The following is a 16,845-nucleotide window of genomic DNA, read 5'->3' as shown; positions in this document are numbered from 1 at the left end:
AGAAAAAGGCAAACATTCTAAATTCCAATGAATGTGGCTTGGCCCATTCCAAATTATTGAAATTATAGGTCCATCCACTTTCATATTGCAAGATTTAGTAAGAAAAAGAGAATCTTTACCTGTTAATGGGCAGATCCTTAAAAAATACTTCCCATAGAAGATGACCTTTTCTATTTTTGTAAATTATTGTTTATAGCTTTATTTTGATACTAAAACAAGTTGTAAATGTTTATCTTTGTAATTCATGAAAAAGATTAGTGTTTCTTTTAGATTTTGTTTTTTTTTTTGCTTGTATAAATAGAACTAATTTGGAAAATCGATCATTATTATTGAAAGATACAGTCAAATGCTATAAGCCTGGACATGTTACTAGTTTCAGCCTTATGAATTTTGATAAAAAGAAACCTTTAGTGGGAATTTTTTTTATATCAGTCGATGAAAAGCATCAATAACAAAACAAAGGTTCTCTGTGGAAAAGCTGTTTCCAAAAACTGTATAATTGTCGTCTAGAGCTATTCTTAAGGAACCAATGAATTCCTCCCCACCTAGGGAATTATAACTTTCAAGGAGTAATCCAATGATACACTATAGACTTAAAGAATAAGAGGTCTCATCACGAGCCAACTTGTTCAACAAAGTTATAAATCAAGTGAATGACACTGTCATAATTTGGCTACCAAACCAAGACATTGTTCTTTAAGAATCAAAATAAAACAAAAAGCAATAAGTGTAGATATGGATTTATCTTTGAAAATTGTGTTTTTCCAAGTAGGATACAGGATCATTGCTGGGTAACAGGTAACCTTGCCAAGGCTATGAATGCCTGCTGGTAGCAGAGGCTCTACCTACGACAAATGAGCATACTTAAAACTGATCTACAAAGATTTATTTGTTTTTATCTTTATAAAACTAAGTAGTGGCTGATGTAAATACAATGACTAACTTTGGGAAGAAAATAATCAGAGTTAACACGGAAGAAACAAACTACCATTAATGGCTAAAAGCATGATGCACTTTATATTTCTATAATAAAGTTTGATTTCCCAGAAAACTTTTCTGTTTTGGAAGTTTTAGAAAATTCAAAAGATAATCAGAGATAACTGGTTCTTCCTAGTGAATCGCCAATTGTTGTGGCTAGCAACAACACCCGCTTTTATTTAGTATTAGTAATAAAACTAAATAAATGGGGACCCTTCTAGAATAAAAACTAGCACTTATATTTCCCTTTGAATAAAACACACTATCATAAACTTAGGAAAACATTCAAAAAATCCAAAAAACTTAACTTTTATGATAAGTTACAAATAAAATCATTCTCTTAATGACAAAACATCACATCGCAAAAGGTAATAAAAGACATCATATAAGGAAACTTTCGAAATTGCGAAAACGCGATGCAAGATCACACGCCTTAAAGACTCATCGCACATCGCAGATTTTATATGCCACAAATATCACCTAATATAAAACATCCCGATCCTGCGATATGCAATAAAGCATCTCGCAAATCATATCTCGCTATTGCGTAAGGAAATAAATGATTATTAACGAAAAGTATTAGCGATATTGCGAAGCAAATCGAAAAATCGCTTTATCGCAGATTGGCAGGGCTCATTCTTCAATAAAATATTTCTTGTAATCCGATACCACGTTATGGGCATTAATGTCAATTTAGTGGTTTATTGATGGTCATTTATGAGATAAGATTTAGATCTGATCGAAAGGTTATTTCACATAGGGTGATATATTTGATATGATTTCAGAATTAAGAGCTTTCTCGTCACCTTACCTCTTACCATTATTCTTTCCTTACTTGTAAACTTGCAAGAGTGGCAAGTAGAATAATATACGCAACAGTGTTCAGAGCGTAATGGGAAAGAAGGGAAAAGCTCCAGTTGCTGAGGACAAGGAGATGATGCCCTTATTCACAGACACCACCTATACTAGAGATGCCAGCATATCCACTTGGGAAGGCATGTACAGTCTGCTCGAAGAAGAAAACCCCAGAGTCATGGAAGTTAAAGCAATAGTAGACTCACACGGGTCATCTGAAGCATCAATTACAGAAATTGCATGTTCATTCCTGCACCAAATAGTGGCAAGGCCTAAGATACTTCCATATATAGACATGGTTAAGTGGGTATTGGACAGTGCTGATATAATAGATATACAATTCAAGTCATGAAGCTAGGAGCTCATTGGGTCATTCACCCCACATTATTTAAGGTTGATGTAACATTTACGAGAGCCGCAGGCAAGCTACAACAAATAGTTCGTGGAGAAGTTTTCCAAAGAAAATGAAGATTTGGCAGAGTGCACCAAGAACTCGTCAGAAAGGGAAGAACTATTAAAAAAGGACAAACACGGTATGTACAGTATTGGTTCCCGCTCCTCCTCGTATTGTTTTGCTGCTGCTATGTTATGTAGACTATTTGGAAGACCTGAAATCAACAAATTTTCATCCGAGTGGCTACCCCTATTAGATGCAGCCACTAACGCCACTATTATGGATTGGGCTCAGATATTGTCTAATAATTTAGCCTCAGCCATTTGGAACTACCGGTCTAAAAGTACTACCTCTCAGAGGATTTATCCTCCTTTTTTTTTAGCTGCTTATGTTATGGATGCAATATGTTTTGTTTCTAGATTTCCTTTAATGTGTTGGAAGTGGACTATACAGAATCCCTTGCCTATTCACATTTACCATAAAGAATTGTGGGATTGCAAGTTTATCCCGTATTTTTACAGAATTTGTCATGGAGTCATGTTACCTCTTCAGAGAATGTTGTATAATAAGGACGTCCCAAGATTTTCGCCTGAAGTGGAAGTTGATATCCTCTCGGTTAGAAGATGGTTTCAGGAAGAGTTTTTCACTTATGTTAAAATATTTAGAAGCATTGCTTCCCCCCATGTGTTACCCTTGTATGTACCTGATAAGTTATTGGCTTGAGAAATTGCCTACCAGACCTGCGGGGTGGAAGGAATGAGCAAAGAATTGAAAGACAAGAAGAAAGCCATTTGGCCGCAATTTCCTGTGGCCTGTGGGGCCTTTTCACTATTTGATTTAGGTCATACATTCAAAGAAGTAAACAACATGCTGATTCTACGACTGTTTAAATTTCCATGGAAACAATTCGACCCCTATGATATCATAAAAAATTCTACTACGGCTGTCAAGATAAAAGTATTTTCTAAAGAAGATGATCTCTTTGATGATATCTTCCAGTATAAGAGTACACTGAAAGACATTTTTCATATGGCTCAAATTCAATTTCCCCCAGCAGAATTCCAAGAATTCAAACTGTATAAAGAAAGGAGACTAGAAAACATCCCCTTGGATAAGTTGCGCTTAGAACCAATAAGGCAGCCAACTCCTAGTATCAGTTTAAGTGGAAGTTCAGATACAGACAATTCCAGGTCTAAGTCTGGGAAATAATCACCAAAACGCTCTAAACGGTCTGAAAGCGACCATAAGAAAAGTGAAGGGTCAGTTAAAGATACTGCCCAATCTAAAGAGTGCCCAGAGTAACAGGTCTTGAATACACCACAGGTAAAGCTTCCCCTTCCCCCCATCCAACCACCAAAGCCAATGAGAACTGAGCTGGATAAAGAGTGGGAAACATTCAATGAATTGATTAATACTAAGGAGCAGAACATGAAGACACCTGAGAGTACAGTGCAGACAATGACAGATATGATCATGGAAACAGTCAGCAATGCTCCAGAAATAGAGCATATTCCAATAACCCCATCATCTGAGATCATGCTAAAGATAGAGGAGATTCCCCCTCTAGATGTATTTTATAGTCCGCAGCACAAGGCAGTGGTAAGAAGGCAAAGAAAGAAATAGAAATTGGACAGCGTGCTCTCACCTGAGGTAGAGCAGCTAGATGTCCTTTGGCGAGACCCTACCACTGACCCTACTGAAAATCTGACTAAGTTATCCTAGATCACAGGAGCCTATGCTTCTGCTACCATTGATAAAGCATCTAAGTACAACAATTACTTAAGGATAGAGAGGAACAAATCCAAGTTTTGCAGCAACAGCTACAATAGGCTAGTGCCAACCAAGAAGCAGAGGAGAAATTAGAAAAATTACAACAAGATTTTCAATAGATGCAGATAGGGTATCAGAGCAATTTGGCCAAAAAAGAAAATGAATTATAGGCTATGTTAGAATTGCATAAAGATGACCCCAAAATCACATAATTTGTCTTAGAATACCTTGCCTTAAATGACCAACTTTTGTGATAGCAAGAGGCACTACGCCAAAGAATATCGCAATGGAGTTCCCATTGAGAGATGAGCGATAAAATTACAAGTCAAGTCATGGATTTGTGACATGACTATGATTTAATTGATAAAAGAATTTCTGATTATTTGATTTGGCAGGAATCGGAGGAAGGGAAGAAAGCCGGCGTGCTCAGAATCAATGAAGCCCACAAAGAAATGCTTTTCCATAAGTGGGACGCACAGATTAAAAAGGCAGAACAGGCAGCAAAAGAAGCAGCGACAATGGCAAACAACATCATTGACTGTGTCAATGAAAACCTGCACAGAGCAAACCTCATATTAGAGACTGCTTCGAGATTTCTCCCAAAGGTATATCAATTACAGACAAGCTGGAGACCAAGAGTTTTGGAAAAGGCAAAGTCCATCAAGAAGTTAACCAAGTTGAATTGGGACACTTACTAGAAGTACTTGGTTAAACCACACAGTCAATGTATGACTCTCAAATGCCTTACAAACTCTGTTGAGAAGATAGTGCCAACACTTGCTGATTTTTTTTTGTAGGACAACTAAAATCGGAGGTCAGCCAATCGACGCTCCTCAAGCCGATGCTGAATGCTTGCGATCTCAAAGAACAGTTACATAGATAGTTAATTTCCAGATACAGTTTTAGTTTTATTTTTCATTTATTTTTGCCTTAGATGAGGATGGTCATTTAAACCTCCTCCTATATTTTTGTAATAAATTTTTAGTATTTAGATAGTAGTATTTAAACCCCTCTCATGCATTAGAGAGGGGTCCTGAAATTTGTCAAAAACATTTCCTTAGAACATGCACTTCTGCAACCTTGGAGGAGGTTTTGATGAATGAATGGAATGAGATTTATTGATATCTGTGTTTAATGTTTGATACTGAAATGCACTTCTATACTCTTAGTAGATATTGAATTAGAAGGAGATAAATCTATATTGCTGAAGCTCATGAGTAGAACTTATTATCAATGGTACTTTTATCTCTTAATAATTTCTGCTTATGTGTCAAAGTAATATTTTATGTTCAGTTATTTATATATGAAGGCTTGAATGTTTGAGTTATCATTTGGCACTTTTGTACGGCGATGACTATTCTATTTTTGCTTTAATGTATGAATGACTTATGATGCGATACGCTTCTCACAATTGTTTTGGTTAATTTCTTATACGAATTTTTTATTTTTAACAAATTATTTTCTAGTAGCAATCAAATGTTCTTTATTACCAATTGTTGTTAGAAATTATTTTAGATCGCATAAATGAAAAGTTAAATCTTGGGTTAGTTTTAGAATTAGATATTTCTGTTCATTAGAATAGTATTGCATGTTTTAAATTAGACTTAGATTAAAAGCATTTTACTTAGAAATCTTTAGGAAAGGAAATATCAATTCTCATCTTCACACACAAATTGGGAAACTGGTCCCATTATCCCCAGTCAGACCCACCATCCCAAACGAAAAAGGAGTTGCTTTTAAGGTCCAGACCGGATGGGTATCCCCCTTGTTGTAGACCCGATTTTTGGGGCTTCAACAGGCTATTAGGAGGTGTGAGAAAGCTTTCTGTTTTCCCTTTGCCTTTTTAGTGTTCATGGAAGTGAGACTCATCTTCTCCTTTGTCTTGTTTAGAGCTTGCTGAATCTTCATCCTTATGTTTTCTAAGGTCCCTATACATTTCCTCTACCATGGAATTTATGGCTAGGAAACTATCTATGAATTGAGGGTCTAGCCCCATAGAACCTTCCTCTGACATTGTCTTCCGAGGATAGACTCTCCCAATTTTAGGATTAGTTTCGACCAACTCTCCTTCTCCTAATTTGAGCTTTGATCTAGTTAGCATTCAACAGCTAAATCCAACACAAGCTTGTCTAACCTTAACAACCTAAAGCTCTGATACCATTTGATCTGAAAATCACTCATGAGTGATCTCGGTTAATTAATTAATGAATGAAGGTATTACAAACTTATGTTCAGGTGTGTGTCTATGTTATCTTAGGTAACAGATCAATCATATTGCAAAATACACAGACATTAGAAAATGGAAAACAGTAAGAGAAACACAGTAAGCAAATACAAAAACACAACAAATTAATAAGGATTTCACCCAATCCTCCTGGGCTACGTCTCTGGTCCAGCTTTCAGTGGTGGACTTTTCTTATTGTGTCTTTAAAGTAGAGTTTTCAATGAGGAGCTCAACTTGAGTCTCCTAAAATAGATGACGCTTAGTAGGGTGGTACTTGGATTCCGTAAGCCACTAGAGTGCACAGACTCTTCCTTAACAAGTCTTGACCTCAATTGGTCTGAATGGGATGAGTCCAATTTGGTACTCAGTTCCTGACAAATATCCTCAGAGGTATTGCTTGAACCTCTCAAGCCTTCTGTTTGCTTGATGTTTCCTTACTCTGCAGGTCAGCTTGGCTCTCTGTCTTTTGATTCTTGCTTCTTCTCTATTCTGTCTCTCTGTCTCACTGTCTCCTTCTTTCTTACAGTGCTCACTTGTTTTCCTCGTGTTCTATTCTCTGTCTGTTCATGGCTTAAAGACAATTTTTCTCATGACCGTTCACTTCCTCTTCTGCCCCTTCGGATCGCCTACTACTATTCACTTGGAGTCCCTGGCCTCTGCGTCATTGCCAACGTCTCATAAGGAAGTGGCCATTTGTCCTCTCATGAATTGCGCTAGCTCTTCCTTAAACGGTTCGGTATTTCAGTTACACTGTGTAATGATTCATCTGCCAACTTAGCGGTCAAATTAGACTTCAGACTTTTATATGCTGCAACTTAATTCTCCCCCCAGATCTAGTTTCTCATCGGGCGCAACCTCTGCTGTTAGATATAGAGCCCCCAGATCCTACGGTGTTTGCTCTTATCATGTAGTTGGCTTGCTCAGATGTTAGCCCGCGATGAGAGGCGGTTTTCTCTCTTGTCCACTGGACACGCGTCATGCAATGTGTGGAATCACTCGTTCTCCTGTCAGATCTGCTTATCGCCCAAAACGTCTCCGATATTCCACCGATTTTGGAGCGCGAGACCCGCCTTTCCCTTTAGCGCTTTTCCCACGGTTTTTCGGCTTCCCTTGTGACTGAGCACTCGAGGCATTTCCATTTTGAGGGGTTTTTCCCAAAAATGCACGATTAGCGCATCATAAACAGCCTCTGTTTTCTAATTTGGACTTCGTAACTACTAGTTTGCATCCTGTGCGGTCTCCATGGGCCTTGGTCAGCACGCTTTGACCAAGGTCCTCATCGTTCCTTGCTGGCTACAAACTGCCACTATCCAGAGGTCCTTCCGGATTTCTCTTTGTTCACAAGTTTTTGAATTCTATCCTGGTTTGATACAATCATAACACTTCGATAATTTTCGTGGATCCAATTTGGATCAATGGTTATGTGCATGGTTTTTGCACATGTTTTTGGGCACGATGGTTTTTGATCCATGGTATTGGATGCTTCAACATGTATATATATGTATTGTAACATTGAAAGGAACATAATGAAAAATCAATCTGGTAGTCCTGGTTTTGGAATCCAGTGGAAAATCTATGTGTATATTTGTTTTATTTGTTATGCTCTTGCCTTTGTTTATTTTCTATTTTTAAGAATTCGTATGAAGGTAAGTCCTTAATGAGGTTAAAACCTACACATATGTTATGTGGAGGCCAACTATGGATTATTTTTGTATAGTTTCGGCCATCCATAGGTCTCGTGGCCACAAGAGTTGAAAACAGTAGTCAATGTTGCAACTAGGGGCTGACTGAGGTAGTCTGCAACATTATTGGTGCTGCCCTTTTTGTATTTAATGTTCAAGTGGAATTGTTGTAGATATGTAGACCAATTCTGATGGTGATTGTTCTGCAACTTCCCTTATGTCTGTATAAATTGAAGAGGTTGGTGAGCGATGTGGATGATCGTCTTCTTCACCAAAATGTAATTCTTCCATTGCCGGAAAGCCTGCACGATGGAATAAATATCTTTATCATTGGTGGTTGTCAATGGTGCTGGACCCGCCAACATGTCAAGGGAATCTCCCGAGTAAGAAGTCCCAATTAGACCTTAGACCGTTTGGTGTAGGAGTCCTAATAGTGGGTCATAACGTAATTCCTTGACCATGATGTCGTATAGAGGCAAGTAAGATAACTCTGTCAGTAGTAAGGGTGTTACTGATGGAGTGAGTCAAGGAATCAATATAGAGGTTACGAAACTTGAAAGGTGGAGGAAGGTGAAGGTGAGTTCCAGGTTGAAAGAGATCAATCCCAACTCATTTAGGAACACACAACACAAAGGACATTCATAGCTTCTGGTAGAGCAGTCGACACAGATGCGAATGTCCCAACATACAAGGTAAGATAACACAAACAACACTTATGGATCAGTCCGAGATGAGTGTGATAGTTTGATATAACAAGGTTCAAATAAAGGTATGTCTGGTGTCTGGCAGAGCATTCGACATGAACTGTGACAACATTAACAACATGTGCAATGCATTAACAACAAGATTCATATATTTGCATGTGAATCAGTTCATACACAAGTATGTAAGTTAAAAAACATATATTATTAAGGAAACCAGAGCTGTCCAACTACAATAAAAACATATGCTTGAAAATTTGCTGGATTTTATTATATAAAGAAGTGAAAGTCACATCCTAGCCCCATCAATGGAACATTACAGTCACATCTACCTGCTCCTCTAAAGAGATACTTGCTCCATGCAGTGGATAAGCCAAGGTGCATTAGAATATTGTCCAAGCCTTCTTCAAGATAGTCTTAGTAGAAGCTTGGCTAACCGAAAGCCCTTACAATGAGTTATGAGGGACTATTTATAGCAAAGGGTGGGGTGACCCTTGAAACTCCCCTTTGTGTCAGTGCAACTACCCTCACGACTCTTCACCTACTCTATGACTGTTACATCCAACTGTTGACACTTGACTTACGCTTGACATGAATCAACATTATAATGCACATGTACTCATGTGAGACAACATGGCTTGAGCAAGCCTTGCAAGACATCATTGACACTCGGTCCATTATGGTGATACCAACTCTTTGACATGCTTGTGATGGTGAAGCTGGTGAGCTGATGCGAAGCTTGGTCATTTGCGATGGTGTTCATGCACCTCATGGTGACATCTTGCTGAAGCGAACTCTTGCCTCTGTTGCAACCGGTGCATTGGTTCGACCCCTTCATCCAACTCGTCTACTAACATGCACATGGTCTTCTTGGGTACAGTTGAACCAACAACACACTGATGCATAGTGTCTGTGCTAATCTTCAAGTGTGTGTTGGTGGTCATGCACATCAACTTGCCGAAGTGCATGTTCAGCCCCAGTTGGACTTGTTTCTTGTCTTCACCTTGGTGAGTGTGTTGAATTGGTTGGATTGCATGCATGCGCTCAACGACAAGTATGCTACTGGATCCTTTTCACGCGATCAATAACACTTCTCATCATGTTTTCTTTGTGTCCACTTTTGGGATGAATCCTTAACTTGTATTGGCGTAGTTTCATATGTGAGTGCATGTTGCACCCACTGTTGTTCCTGTTCCTGCTGCAACTCATTACACAGTTTGTGCAGCTTCATGTTCTTCTTGAGTTTCTACTTCAGCACATGAAACTCCTTCTTTGTTCCATCTTCTACCCTTGTGCGATCTTCATGTCGTGCCGTCACTTCATAGTTTGAATCTCCAAAGTTTCTTTCATTATCAGTGGATCTGCTTGATCTTGTAACTTTTCTCTGCCTCTATGTTGTCAATAACCTTCCTCTTGCATCCGCTATGTTCGCTGCATTCACTGCATTTGGTATGCTGCCTTTAGCTGTTGTTCATGATGCTCCTCACTATGATGTTTCTACCTGATGTCCTTGTTCATGAAAAACTTGATGTCTTCGTGAGTAGGTAAGCCCATGGACACTTGATCAACTGCATCCCCAAGTGTTCTCTGAACAGTGTCTTCATCTCTTCTCTCTTGGAAACTATTTGTTGGAAATAATACTGAGAGGGGGGGTGAATCAGTATTATCAAATCAATAAAACTTTTTCATTTTCATACTTCAAATACATATACACTACTTCAGTTAATGGAACCCGCATGTATACGCCACTGTGTCTAATGCAACTAGCGTATACCCAGAATACTTGTGATTCAGTTAATCCATTAAATGTTGATCTTTAGTTAGTGCATCAGAACTTCATTAATCATATGAATAGTAAGCAGGTGCAGTAAAACAGAATAGATCATCACACACAAGAAGCACACATGAACACCATGATATAAGGTGGAAACCCAATGTGGGTGAAAACCACCTGCTGCAAGTTGTATCTATCTTCTTTTAATAAGAAACTTTTTACAATAGTTCTGCACTGGTGCAGTCTTATACTAGTACGTAGGCTTCTACCTACAGAAGGCTACAACATTCTCTCATTCTCCAGACTCTCCTGGAAGGGAGCTACAACCCCCTTATCTCTTGTACTAGCCGATCCATTTACTAGTACGTAGGTGCCGGCCTACTGAAATGCTCCAATCTTTACTCGTTTTCCAGCTGCTACTGGAAGGGAGCTACCACCCCCTTAGCTATTGTACTAGCTGATGTACTAGTACGTAGGTGCCGACCTACAAAAGGCTACAACCTTCTCTTTCTTCCTCCAGGTACCATGTTTCATACATTTTCAGACTGGATACTCTTGAAGAACAACACAATAATCTGAAGGCCAAGTTTCATCCAATTTTCATACTAGAGCCATCAATATCATTGAATCACAAAATCAATCAATTCTAGCATCATCAATCTCTGAATCACTGAAACATTGAAACCCTGTCAACAACACAGTCACCAGAACACAGAACAAACAATAGAACTCTGCAACAATAACCAGATCCAACTGCAACTTCAAATATCATATATCATAATGTATACGCTACTATGACGAACCAAAACCGCGTACATACGCGCTTTCACCAAAGCCAACCCGCGTACATATCTACAAATATTTTCTCATAACTTTGTAGATGTTCCAGACATCAGTCATACCCATATCATAACATTTACAAAACATTACATGTGTCAGTATACAGATCTAGAATAAGCATGATCAAACCGTATAGAGATGATTCATTCCAAGCCATTAGATCTCGATCTATCCTTAGATCTTGTTCTCCATCAATCGCAAAGCATCATGAACCCATAACCTGCATCCTGGATCTCATCCTTCATTAGATATTCAAGATTTTTTCCCCATCTACCTTGCCTAATGATCTTCTCCTCCTTTTATAGTCTTAGGCCTTACTCAATACCATGGTCCAAAACCATAAATAATGAATACCTTGGACCTAAAACCTGGGTTCAACACTTTAGACGAGATACCATGGTCCAAAACCATAGGTCCAAATACCAAGGACTAAATACCATGGACCAAAACCCAATGTACGCACCTTCCCTTGTATGAAAGTGTGTGTATACGCATACGCGCCTTTTTATCGATGATCCCGCGTGTATACGCGACTTTGCTAAGCGGAACCAACGTATACCTTATTTTCTTCATTCCTTGTAGTCTGATCATCAAATATTTACTACTAACCTGTTGCACTATGATCTTTCATCTGTGTGAGTTTCCATCAAGGACAATACTTGTATCATAATGCCTACAATCTCCCCCTTTGGACTTGATGGCAAAGCTAGCTTGTCATACTGAGAACTATCATCTGATTCCCATGTATTCTACCGCATATGATATCTCTTATGTAGATTCATATGAGCTGTTCTTCTACGAGTGGGTTGCCATCAAGTACAACACATGCATCATAATGCCAACAATCTCCCCCTTTGGACTTGATGGAAACAACACCAAATCACTCTCCCCCTTTGACATCAAGGGCCAAGGGCGGACCAATATATTCTCTCTCCTTGATAATCATTCTGTTGTCCATACTCCCCCTAAGTACCTACTGAAATCTCTGAATGAGCTCCCCCTTTGTATATGCCAAGGTGTACCAATCTGACCATGCTCCCTTTGAGTACATGTTGAAGTCTCTGCTCTGCTGAAGTGTGTTGTTCATGCTCCCCCTGACTATAAGCAAGGTCTGCAAAAAGATGTTCTACAAGAAGAACATGAATCTATCATAAATGACCTTCCTATCACCAAGGACTCATACATACATCCATCTCCCAACCCAGTGGGGATATACCAATATTGACTCATCCACCCAACCAAGTGGGGATATGCCAGATACCAAATGTTTATACATGACTGAACTATTACATCATCCTTCCCATGCATAGTGGGGGTACAAATTACATCATATGACCAAAAGGGATTCATCAAATGACTACAATAGATAGAGACAAACTATTACATCATGAGTCTTGATATGAACTTTACATTATATTTATAACAAAGACCAAACATCTAAATAACATCATGATAGTCATCAGCAACTATCATACGCAATGTATGATCTGCTCCATAATCATCTGACAACAACATCTAGATCAGCAACAAGGTATGTCTGCATCAACTCATCCTTTTGAACAGAATTCTACATATGACATACAGAATCATTCACATTATATCATATGTGAAAAACACCATAGCCATCTCATCAACATCAAGATCTGCATGATCCAAGTATCATCACATGGGAACATTTGCATCAATCAACATATGTAAGTATCAACCTATCATCATATAGGTAAGAACTTATCATCATCATATCTCCAACAATGCAACTCCATGTATCCAAAATATTGTATATAGCACTATGTATCTTGAGCTCAAGATCTTTTGTCAAGACTTCTTGATATCATCAACAGTAACAATCCTCATTCATGTGAGCTCCAAGAACTATAGGAATCCTGCATCATAACTGTATTATATGTCGACAGTCGAACATGAGTGACTCATCATAAAGTTGTGTATTCAAGCTTTGAACTTCTCCTTGTCTTTATGAAGAACACCATGTAAGCATCATATATGCACCATCAGAGAATCAATCCACAAATCTGATCTGAACATCAACTATGTAACCCCAAGAATCGTATGAGATTTTGTCATGGACAAGTCATAACCATATCATAGAAAGATGTATTATTTAGCCATATAAGCATCATCACTAAGGACTACTAACCATAATGCCAACAATGCATTATTAAAAGCATATGCTCCCCCTGAACCTATGCCATCTTGCTTACTGTCAGATCTGATCATGCATATATCAGCAAGAAGTATCATCATCCACAAGTTAAGATCAATTCATCCCTAAACATCTTACAAGTGTCAAGGCATTTCCACACATCATCAGCAGATTGTAACCATTATCAAACAGAGCAAGTAATGGACTGAATCATATCAAACCCTTTCTCCTGAGCATGTCCCATTGCTTTTCCTCAAACTAACATATATGCGACTGTGCAGTAACTAACTCACATATATACATGGCTTCCTTTTATGAAACTTGCGTATGAGATTTAGGACACTGAAGTTTTACGCTTTAAGCTCCCTCTAAGTCTGTTATATTTGTATATTGTGCTATGCCACATCTTTCTGTCTGTACTTCCTTCTTCTTCCATATCTTCAAGTGTGATGATGATGTTTTCTCCTTTTGGTATGGTGCCCATACTTTGTTCTTGCATTCCTTTGTTGTATGTCCAAGCTTATTACATGCATAACATCTTACACGTTTCATATTCCTCCTGTAGCAATCAGCAGCTTTGTGACCAAACATATTGCAAGAAAAACAATATCCATTAAAGTACCTGGAATGTGATGATCTTTCTGCATGATGGTCTTGAACCACTCTTCTTCTGCATCTGGCTGCAACATGTCCAAGATTATGACATACATAACATTCAACATTATTCATCGGAGGAGTAAAATATTTTCTTTGAAGAATTTCTTTCCTTGGTTGTTGATGGGGTTGACCTCTCATCTCCTTGTTGAGAATTTCAGATTTTGCATTAGATTCCCTTGTCTTACTTTGTGAACTAGATTCTTCTTTAATAGATTCATGAAAACCAAGACCAACTTTGATAGTAGGAGACCTTTGACTACTAAGAATATCATCCAAGATCTTAGTACTATCTTGAAATCGTAAGGGCTTATATTTTTCTTCTAATTTATCTTTTAGGATATTTACCTCAACCTGATGTTACTCTTCCTTTTCAAGATACTGCTTCTTCATGTTTTCTTCATCATTTCTTCCTTTTTCCAACTGATGTCTTAGATCAAGAACTTCATTTTCTTGTTTTTCATGAGGTTGGAGTAGTTCTTTATTCTGCTTCTTTGATTCTTCAAGATCTTCCTTTAGCGAGAGGATCGTAGCTTCAAGCCTTTCATAGTAATTGGATCTATCTCTGATTTTCTTGATTATTGTGCTCCTTTCATTCACTTCATCCTGCAACTTTTGACATTGATCTTCCTTTTCTTTGAACAACTTCCTTACCTTGTTACCTTCCTCTAGTTGAGCTTTTAGTTTGGTAGCTTCTTCTTTGAAGGCACATTCCCTTTTGTTTAATAGATCTTGTTGGTCTCTAATTTTTTCTGTAAGCCTTTTAAATACTGCCTCTATTCAATATCTTTCTTGCTCACCCATAAGAGAAAATTCAGTTGTTTCGCTATCGCTTTCATCGTCTTCAAATGGATAAATAGATGTATCACCAGAGGATAACAAATTCATACTTGATAGTTCTTCATCTTGAAGTGATTCTGAATCTGAAGTGCTTCTTCCACATATTCCCCAATCGATTCTCCCACTATCATAGCTCTTCTGAGATGTCTTCTTCTTCTTTGGTGCCTTCTTCTTAAGCTTCTTTCCCATTGATCTACGGATCTCCTTCAAGCGATCAAGCTTCTACCAAAGGACCTGCTCTGATACCAATTGTTGGAAATAATACTGAGAGGGGGGGGGGGGTGAATCAATATTATCAAATCAATAAAACTTTTTCATTTCCATACTTTAGATACATATACACTACTTCAGTTAATGGAACCCGCGTGTATACGCAACTGTGTCTAATGCAACTAGCGTATATCCAGAATACTTGTGATTCAGTTAATCCATTAAATGTTGATCTTTAGTTAGTGCATCAGAACTTCATTAACCATATGAATAGTAAGCAGGTGCAGTAAAACAGAACAGATCATCACACACAAGAAGCACACATGAACACCATGATATAAGGTGGAAACCCAATGTGGGTGAAAACCACCTACTGCAAGTTGTCTCTATCTTCTTTTAATAAGAAACTTTTTACAATAGTTCTGTACTGGTGCAGTCTTATACCAGTATGCAGGCTTCTACTTGCAGAAGGCTACAACCTTCTCTCGTTCTCCAGACTCTCTTGGAAGGGAGCTACAACCCCCTTAGCTCTTGTACTAGCCGATCCATTTACTAGTACATAGGTGCCGACCTACTGAAATGCTCCAATCTTTACTCATTTTCCAGCTGCTACTGGAAGGGAGCTACCACCCCCTTAGCTCTTGTACTAGCTGATGTACTAGTACGTAGGTGCCAACCTACAGAAGGCTACAACCTTCTCTTTCTTCCTCCAGGTACCACGTTTCATACATTTTCAGACTGGATACTCCTAAATCACAACACAATAAACTGAAGGCCACGTTTCATCCAATTTTCATACTGGACCTATCAATATCATTGAAGCACAAAATCAATCAATACTAGCATCATCAATCTCTGAATCACTGAAACACTGAAACCATGTCAACAACAAAGTCACCAGAACATAGAACAAATAATAGAACTCTGCAACAATAACCAGATCCAACTGCAACTTCAAATATTATATATCATAATGTATACACTACTATGACAAACCAAAAGCACGTACATACGTGCTTTCACCAAAGCTAACACGCGTACATATCTACAAATATTTTCTCATAAATTTGCAGATTTTCCAGACATCAGTCATACCCATATCATAACATTTACAAAACATTACATGCGTCAGTATACAGATCTAGAATAAGCATGATCAAACCGTATAGAGATGATTCATTCCAAGCCATTAGATCCTGATCTATCCTTAGATCTTGTTCTCCATCAACCGCAAAGCATCATGAACCCATAACCTGCATCCTGGATCTCATCCTTCATCAGATATTCAAGAATTTTTCCCCATCTACCTTGCCTAATGATCTTCTCCTCCTTTTATAGTCTTAGGCCTTACTCAATACCATGGTCCAAAACCATAAATAATCAATACCTTGGACCCAATACCTGGGTTCAACACTTTAGACGAGATACCATGGTCCAAAACCATAGGTCCAAATACCAAGGACTAAATACCATGGACCAAAACCCAATGTACGCGCCTTCCCTTGCATGAAAGTGCGTGTATACGCATACGCGCATTTTTATCAATGACCCCGCATGTATATGCAACTTTGCTAAGAGGAACCCACGTATACCTTATTTTCTTCATTCTTTGTAGTTTGATCATCAACTCTTTGCTACTGACCTGCTACACTATGATTTATCATCTATGCGAGTTGCCATCAAGGACAATACTTGTATCATAATGCCAACACTATTGCACTTGTACTGCTGAAAGGCAGATGAACCTAGAGACATGGAAACA

This window comes from Pinus tabuliformis, chromosome 3_1 (assembly GCF_031772625.1).
Source record: "Pinus tabuliformis cultivar Carrire ecotype Pingquan chromosome 3_1, CPIR1, whole genome shotgun sequence".
Taxonomy (NCBI): Eukaryota; Viridiplantae; Streptophyta; class Pinopsida; order Pinales; family Pinaceae; genus Pinus; species Pinus tabuliformis.
Note: the sequence above shows the minus strand (reverse complement) of the source record.